General features: G+C 37.0%; 1 pseudogene; it reads left to right on the forward strand.

Annotated features, from left to right (window-relative positions):
• Positions 1–8,437, forward strand: part of LOC107683427 (multiple epidermal growth factor-like domains protein 6) — a 33,651-nt pseudogene that overhangs the window by 8,660 nt on the left and 16,554 nt on the right.

Below are 8,437 nucleotides of genomic sequence, written 5' to 3' on the forward strand. Positions count from 1 at the left end.
AAATCCATTATTAATACTGCATTCTAAATGCATTCTAACCATCTTCAAGAAACGACTAAAAATACATCTGTTCCATCTTTATTTGACCCTCTAACTCTAGCACTTTCTATTCTATTTTAATTCTACTTTATCTATATCTTCTTTTTTATAAAAAAAAAACAAAACACTAGCTTTCTATTTTTTCTGTTCTATTCTATTCTATTTTTGTGTGTATATATATATATATATACACACCTTGCTACGTGTACTGCATTAGACTAACCGAGACTTGCCATTTGCACTTATACTGTATATTGTTGCTCTTTTGTTAGTTTTGACTGCTTTTATTGTCCTCATTTGTAAGTCGCTTTGGATAAAAGCGTCTGCTAAATGACTAAATGTAAATGTAATGTAAATGCTCAAAAATTAATTATTAAAAAAAAAATTCATTTGGTTTTTAAATGAGACAATATTACCAAAATGTTTTTTATCCATTTTATTTGCTCCTTTATGATCAGTATGATCACAAAAACTTGCTGCTAAATTAATAAATGTAGAAATAAAGTATCCCTCAGGAAACTAACTGGAGCTCTTGGGTTTAAGCTTCTCCTTCCTATTAACTAACTATCTGTTTGCCCTTGGCCTTGCCTTGTCTTCATCACATCATCCATCAACCTCATCTCTCCCAGCTGTCATTCGTTATTCCTCTCTGATTAGACCTGAAAATTCTGTATTGACAAGAGCATGTGATGTAATGCACCTTACGGAATTTCGGAGGAACATTGTGGAATTATTTCACTGACGTACCCTGTGATGTCATCAGGTTGTCCGCAGGGTTTCTATGGGAGGTTCTGTAGGAGGAGGTGTAACTGCCCCAATAATGGACGCTGCCATCGTCTGTATGGAGGGTGTCTGTGCACACCTGGCCTCTACGGCAAATTCTGCCATCTGCGTAAGTGTTTAGAGTGCTAAGATAATGTGAAAGTCGAAGTTTGTTACTTATCTACTTTCAATGAATTTGAGGTATAGTAAAATAGTTCTTGTCTATATTAGCATGCCCCAAATGGACTCACGGTGCGGGTTGCTTGGAGGAATGCAAATGTGCGCAGGAAAACTCTGTCTTGTGATCCACAAAAAGGCACCTGCACTTGTAAACCTGGTTACCATGGCGACCGCTGTCAGGAAGGTAGGTGATGTTTTTACAGCCATTTGAAACAGTTGTGTCTGACAGGTACACGGAGATACATGTCGTGTTCCTGTGTAGAATGTGACAAAGGATACTATGGCATTGGCTGCTGCGAGCGATGTAACTGCTCTGATGGTGAGACGTGTGATCCCAAAACGGGAGAGTGCCAGAAGATGTGCCCAGCAGGATACCATGGAGAGAAATGCCAGCTGGGTAAGACTCACAATCATACACAAAATATGAGTTCAGGAGAGAATACTAGTCTACTACTTACTGTAACTGTAGTTTAGTTTGGGGTGAATAAGATTTTTTTATTTTTTTTAATGAAATTAATTATTTTATTCAGCTAGGATGTATTAAATTGACCAAAAGTGACAGTAAAGACTTTTGTAATATTACAATGGATTTATATTTTAAATAAATAATTTTCTTTTGAACTTTCTATTCATTAAAGAATTCTGAAAAAAAAAAAATAAATCATGGTCTTGACACCACTTGTTGAATTAAACGGGCAACATCAAGACATAAGTGACTTTAAGTAAATGTTTATTAATGCCTACTTGTTTCACTTACTATTTTTAAAATAGTAGGCAGTATGCATTGTTCACTGTGCAGTATTCAGTAAATAATAAGCTAATATTTTATTCTGAGCTTTCAAAGGATTCTTACTTTTCAAATGGGACAATAATGGCTTTGCATCGCCCTCTAGTGACTGTCAGATGTCAGTACACAGAACTGCTTTAATGGCTCAGTTATTTTAATAGCTCAATAATGTCTGCATCAGAAATCAATTGTGACTAGTCAATCATCAGGCAATATGTCCTTTTTAAAATTCCAAGGAGTAGATGCACTAAACACTCACACATGACAACACGCCGACAGATGGAAGTGTCAGTCAGTTTAGCTCAGTAGCTTTGTATTAAAGAGAGAGAGAGTCATGGAATAAATGTTTCATGTAGCTAGATTTATGCTGGATGTTATGTTATGAAAATGATATATTAACAGTGTGTTTATAAATGGGGTTTCCTTCTGTTCACTGAAGAGAGAAATGAATGAATTTGAAGCTCATGTTTTAATAACATTTGAAGTGTCTGTTTTAGTTATAAGCCCTTCTTGATCACTTACATACATTTTTTAGTCTTAATGGCTTAAACAGATCATGGTTTGGTCTTGCTCAAACAGAGCCTTTTATCCCATCCCCAGGGAGGGATTGGGGGCAGTGAGGTTGAGGGAGAGTGCTTTACAGTTTCTGTGGAGGACAAGAAAAAGAGAGAGTGAGTGTATTCAGACAGGATAGACAGACAGTCATGTGCCAATGTGAACCGCAATGCTAAGTGCTTCTGTTAGCTCGTCTGATACCTGTCACCTCGTTTTCACTGAACAAACTAAATTGTGGTTTCTGTCTCTTTCGATGTGAAGCTGGCTATTACTGTAATAGTAAGAAATAGTGATATTAATGATAAAAACAAAATATTTTAAAATGTGGTGCATAAAATAAAAAAATAAAATGGAACATGCAACAGGACATTAATAAACATACAAATAGTAATCTTTACAAGTGTGTTTACATTCTCAAATCTCAAATGTTTGTGTTTTGACTTGTTATTTGAATACAAATGAATAATAATCATCATCTGTGTAGTGTGTGAGGCAGGTTTTTGGGGTGTAGGCTGTGCCAGTGTGTGCCAGTGTGGCAGTAATGCAGTAACCTGTGAGGCCAGCAGTGGGTGCTGTGTGTGTGAGGCTGGATACACTGGAGAGCAATGTGACAAGAGTGAGTCTGTTCTGTTTCTTTCCCTGTCTGTATCCATGTTTCAATGTCTTATTCTTTTCATTGATGCACTATTTAAATGGTACAACATTTAAACGTTCATGTTGAAATGTTAAATCTGATGCTAATTACGATGCATATGCTGCTACCTTTTGTCCACATAATGCAACTACAGGCAAAATTGGCTGAGCATTAAATGAATATCATACTAATATACTACTCTTACTAGTTCTGAAGTATATAGTATGCATAATGTGCATGGTATGCAAAAATTAGGAAAAAAATAGGTGTTTCATACATACGGGACCTATAATATTAGGCCAAATTAAACTAGAGAGTGCAATGTGTCAGATCCTGTATCCCACAATACTTTTTTAACGTTTTGTTTTTTACTCATTTGATCTGACTGCAAAACGTTAAGACATTTGCACTCAAAATTAGAAAAATAATTAGAAAATGTACAATTCTTATTACCAAACTGATGACTGGACTACCCATATTCAACATAATGAGGTCATGTGAGCGCAATGTAGCATAGTGCTATCTAAAATATATCAATCAAAATATATATTTTTAAAAAACGTGCAGTATTTCAGTGTTAAGTATTATTTATGTACTAGTATAATATTTATTAATATTTTAATTAGTTCTCATTTTAGTGTAGTAATTTTAAAATGTGCTTTTGTAATTTTTGTTAGTTTTTATTTCTATTTAGCTCTGATTTATTTTTATTTCAGATTTGATTTTATTGCTTAAACTTTAATTTCAGTTAGCTGGCAAGGCACCATTTAAATTTAAAAATTTTTCATCTAACGTTTATATTTTATTTCAACCTTAGTTCAATGACCAAAATCAAATTTCAATAGTTTTAGTTTATTTCCACTAAATTCTGATCATGTGCACTAAATCTGCATTTCCCATGATGCTTTGTGTCAGAGTGTCTTGAGGGCCACTACGGAGCATGTGTAACATTTAGTTTAAAGAGTGTAAACTATCATGTGAGTGTGAGAACGGGGCCGAATGTGACCACATCAGCGGAGCTTGTACCTGTGCTGATGGCTGGGTGGGATCACACTGTGAAAAAAGTGAGTTACAAACAAATGCATCCAATTTCTAAAATGGTCAGTGATGTTTATTTAATGTTTATTTAAATGCATGTTATCTATTTTCCTCAACATCTCTCTTTTTGCTCCATAAGTAGTGTTTTCGTACGCCTAATGCTCTAGGGCCTTTTCTTCACCAGGGAAACAGGAAGTCTCAATCAGTCTGAGAGGGCAACCCACCCATCATGCAATCTGAGTGTGTGTCTGTGCTTAAAATGGAATGTTTTTGATTCCCATTTGCTCATTGAAACACTCACTCATCACACACAGCCAAGCAACTTGAAACACACACAAAAAAATGTTTGTTTAGTGTGTCATAATGACATCAGTGCAGGAAGCTAAAATCATTTGTTAATAAGAACTAGAAGCAGGTAAGAAGGTTTTGCCCTCAATGACCTGAAGGTACAGAGTTGTATCTGCCTTCTAGTGGTTAATCTGAGCCACTGACTAAACATACACACACAGACACACCCTGCTGGATCCATGACAGCATCCTCTGCTTAATGAGACAGCCACATCCAGCTGCTGCACTTTATGAGAAAACCACAATGCACAGACATACACACAGGGCCAAACATAGAAGCTGAGTCCTATAATAGTTTAAAAAAAACACCACATGTAAAACACACACACATACAAGATACACGCTCATACCTCAACGGATTCCATGCATGTGTTTTCTTCACCATTTTCAGCACCACACACACCACTACTCAAACTACAGCCACATTTTTACCAGTTTTCAGTCTGAATCTAATTTGATGAGATAACCGATTGTTAACTGACCGCAAAACAATGGCAAGAAAACAGCTTTTGAGGTGTCCTTGCGGGGCTGAAAGAAATAACATACCTACAGTGCTACCAGTGTAGTCTGTTTCACAAACAAATGACTCTTTTGAAACCAATTCTTCTTAGTGAATCACAAACACACATTGAAATCAGGGTTATCTGATTCACAAACAAATGAGTCTCATGAGCTGATCCTTTTTAGTGAATCAGAAACATACAGTACAAGCAGTGTAGTCTGATTCACAAACAAGTGATTCTTACGAGCTGATCCTTTTGTAGTGAATCAAAAAGTACAGCTTAACCAGTGTTGTCTGATTTACAAACTGACTCTTTTAAACCATTTTATCTAGTAACTAGATGTTTTAGACGTATGATTTTAGTTTCCTGCACTGATGTCATTATGTGAGTGATGAGTGAACAGGAATCAAAAACATGACATATTTCCAAACACACAAGGCACAACCAGTGGAGTTTCATGAACGAGTGACTCTTATGAGCTGATTTTTTTAGAGAATCAAAAACATACAGCATAACTGCCGTAGTATGATTCACAAACAAATGACTCTTTTGAGATGATCTCTTTTAAACCAGTTCTTTTATAGTGAATCAAAAACATACAGCGTGATCAGTTGAATCTGATTCATGAACAAATTATTCTTTTAAAAACAAGTTATTTTTTAGTGAATCAAAAACACAGCACAACTAGTGTAGTCCGATTCATGAACAAATGACTATTTTCAAATGTTTCTTTTTAGTGAATCGAAAACATACAATACAGTCAATGTAGTCCGATTTACAAATAGATGACTCCAGTTCTTTTTAGTAAATCAGAAATATACAACATAAAAAAATGATGTCTCTTCTGAGCCGATCCTTTTCAGTGAATCAAAAACATACAACCAGTGTAGTCCCAATTACGAAAAATCTTGAAAGTGTCTTTCTGCAGAGAAAGAAAGTAAGCCAAAATAACTTCCTGTTATCCGTGTGGTGTGGTTGAGTGAGCAGCGAACTATCATTCATAGGATTACCAGGGCCGACAGAACGGATCTAGATTCCACACGGCAGGGGAAAAGAGTAGTAGAACGGTCCAAAATCAACTGAAATCCAACAAAGAGGATTTGGACGGGGCAAAACCAGGTCTTAGGGGACCATAAGCATTCCATCTCCATCTGTATCAACTCCACCGCCATTGATTTAGATGCATAAAAGCAGATTGTTTTGGTTTATAGTGGACTTTTACATTCACAGATTTCATCTTTAATAAATCAGGCTGTGACTACAGAGATCAGGTCTCCACAGGCCTACACAGTGAACCTGTGGACTCAGCAGGTGTTCTAGTTTCCTAGAAATGTCTGTCTATCTTCCTCACACACACGTTGACTTTGTTGTGGTAAGGATGTGCCGCACATGTGGCGAATGAGATCATGCAATTAATGCTGATGAGAGCAATTCACACGCTGAGCATTCAGTAGGTAATGAGACATGAAAAAGAAAGATGAGCAGGACGAAGGGATGAAAGATGGATAGGTCCGCACGGATACTAGTAAAACACTAACCTAATTATATTTGAATCAGAATGCTGACATCCTGTTGGCTCTTGTGAGCGTGACTTTCCAATGATGTACTGCTCATTATAATGCACACACAGACGCTGCTGATTCAAATCTCCTCTCTTCCATAGGATGTCCCGTTGGGTTTTACGGGCAGGACTGTGTGCAGATGTGCCAGTGCGGGAATGAGGCCCAGTGTCACCACATCACAGGCGCCTGCCGCTGCACCCCCGGCTGGGCACCGACGCAATGCATTCTGGGTAAGATGCCCACATCATTAAAACGGGGTGTGATTGGAGGCTCATCTCCGGCTGTATGCCGCATCCTCGCACAGAAATAACCCAACAATCTCTCAAACCAGCTCACCCAAACACAGGCCTCATATACAATTTATCAGCTCACAGACACGGCTGATGCAGTTTTTGAAGCATGTGTTTGTGCATATAAAGAGGGGAAAAAGCCCCCTGGTGGGCTGCAGAAAGGTTAAATGCATCCTGCAAGGTTAAATGTTTTTAATCGGCATATCTCATCTGTGAATGTTTGTGTTTACTGTGGAAGGATGGTTTTTAGGAGCATTCCATTTGTGCGTCTGTCAGTATTTTATTAGGCTAAGATGCTTTTTAAAGAGAGCTCTGCGGCACATTAATTTAGTACCATCCGTCTTCTCATGCGATCGCCCATCAGTAGTTTAATAGATCAGGGGCCCAATAAAGATTTATCTCTCTTTCTGTTTCACTCTCCCTCTCTTTTTAATGAAGTGAGGTTTGTGTTAAAGATCCCTCTCTCAGAAGTTAGATTTTTACGTCTGGCTTTCCCATGACATGTTTTGCAGGGAAATCTCGACTGTGATGAAACCTCTGGAGTCGAGTGATGTTATTAGTGTTTTAAAGATTGCAAATCATAAATCATTTTTTAGATTTGCATCTGCTTTTTCTCGTTTATACTTTTTTAGTTTTGCAGTAGCATGTCTGCTAAAGTTTATGCAGTCAGGCTAAGTACAAATCACTTACAGGCATCACATAAAGTGTGTTAAAACACATTTTTGCCTCAAAAATTGTTTTTGTATTTGATGTAGATATGTTAGATGGACACACAAGGGTTTTTTTTACACTTCACAGGCTGGGTTATTTTGTGCCACACTGTTCATACTGTAGCCTGGGTACCTGGAGACCTTTGTCACAATTTTTTTTTAACATTAAATTTGCATTAAATTGATTAAAATGCTGTTATTTTACGTTCTGTTCATCAAAGAATCATAAAGAATATGTATCACAGTTTCCACAAAAATATTCAACGGATTTCAACATTGATAGTAAAAATGATTTTTGGGCACTAAATCAGCATATTATAATGATTTCTGAAGGATATTGTGTCACTGAAGGCTGAAGCAATGGCTGCTGAAGATTCAGCTTTGTCAAAAATTCAGATTTTGAAGATTCATCAGAGACTTAAAAAAATCCTACGACCCCAAATTTTTGAAGAACAGTGTTATAACAGATCAGTAACTGATTTACAAAGAAATGTGAATATGCATGAAAATAAATGAATGACAGTTTTTATTTGAATTAACTTACTAATAGATTGTTAAACATAACATGGGCATTTGGAACATGTAGAATAGAACATATATTATATCACTGAATATGTATCTATGTGTATGTGAGTAAATGAAGAAATGTTTTTTTCATTGCACAAAGTACTACATATTTAGATTTTTTAAAGTTTGGTTTGGTTCTAGTGTTGTCAAAAGTACTGAGCCAATCACAGACATATCTGTGGAGCGCTATTATCGTCACAATTTCAGTACCGATATCGGTACTTTTGACAACACAATTTGGTTCAAATATGTGTTTGTGTTCTAGCTTGTCCAGCGGGTACATTTGGTCCCAACTGCAGTCAGTCATGTGACTGCCACAATGGAGGGTCATGTGACCCGGTGAGTGGCCAGTGCAGGTGCACACCTGGGTGGACAGGAACCAGCTGCCAACAGAGTGAGCTAAAACACACACACACGCACACACACACACACACACACACACACACACACACACACACACAC

This window comes from Sinocyclocheilus anshuiensis, unplaced genomic scaffold (genome assembly GCF_001515605.1).
Source record: "Sinocyclocheilus anshuiensis isolate Anshui unplaced genomic scaffold, SAMN03320099.WGS_v1.1 scaffold1170, whole genome shotgun sequence".
NCBI lineage: Eukaryota > Metazoa > Chordata > Actinopteri > Cypriniformes > Cyprinidae > Sinocyclocheilus > Sinocyclocheilus anshuiensis.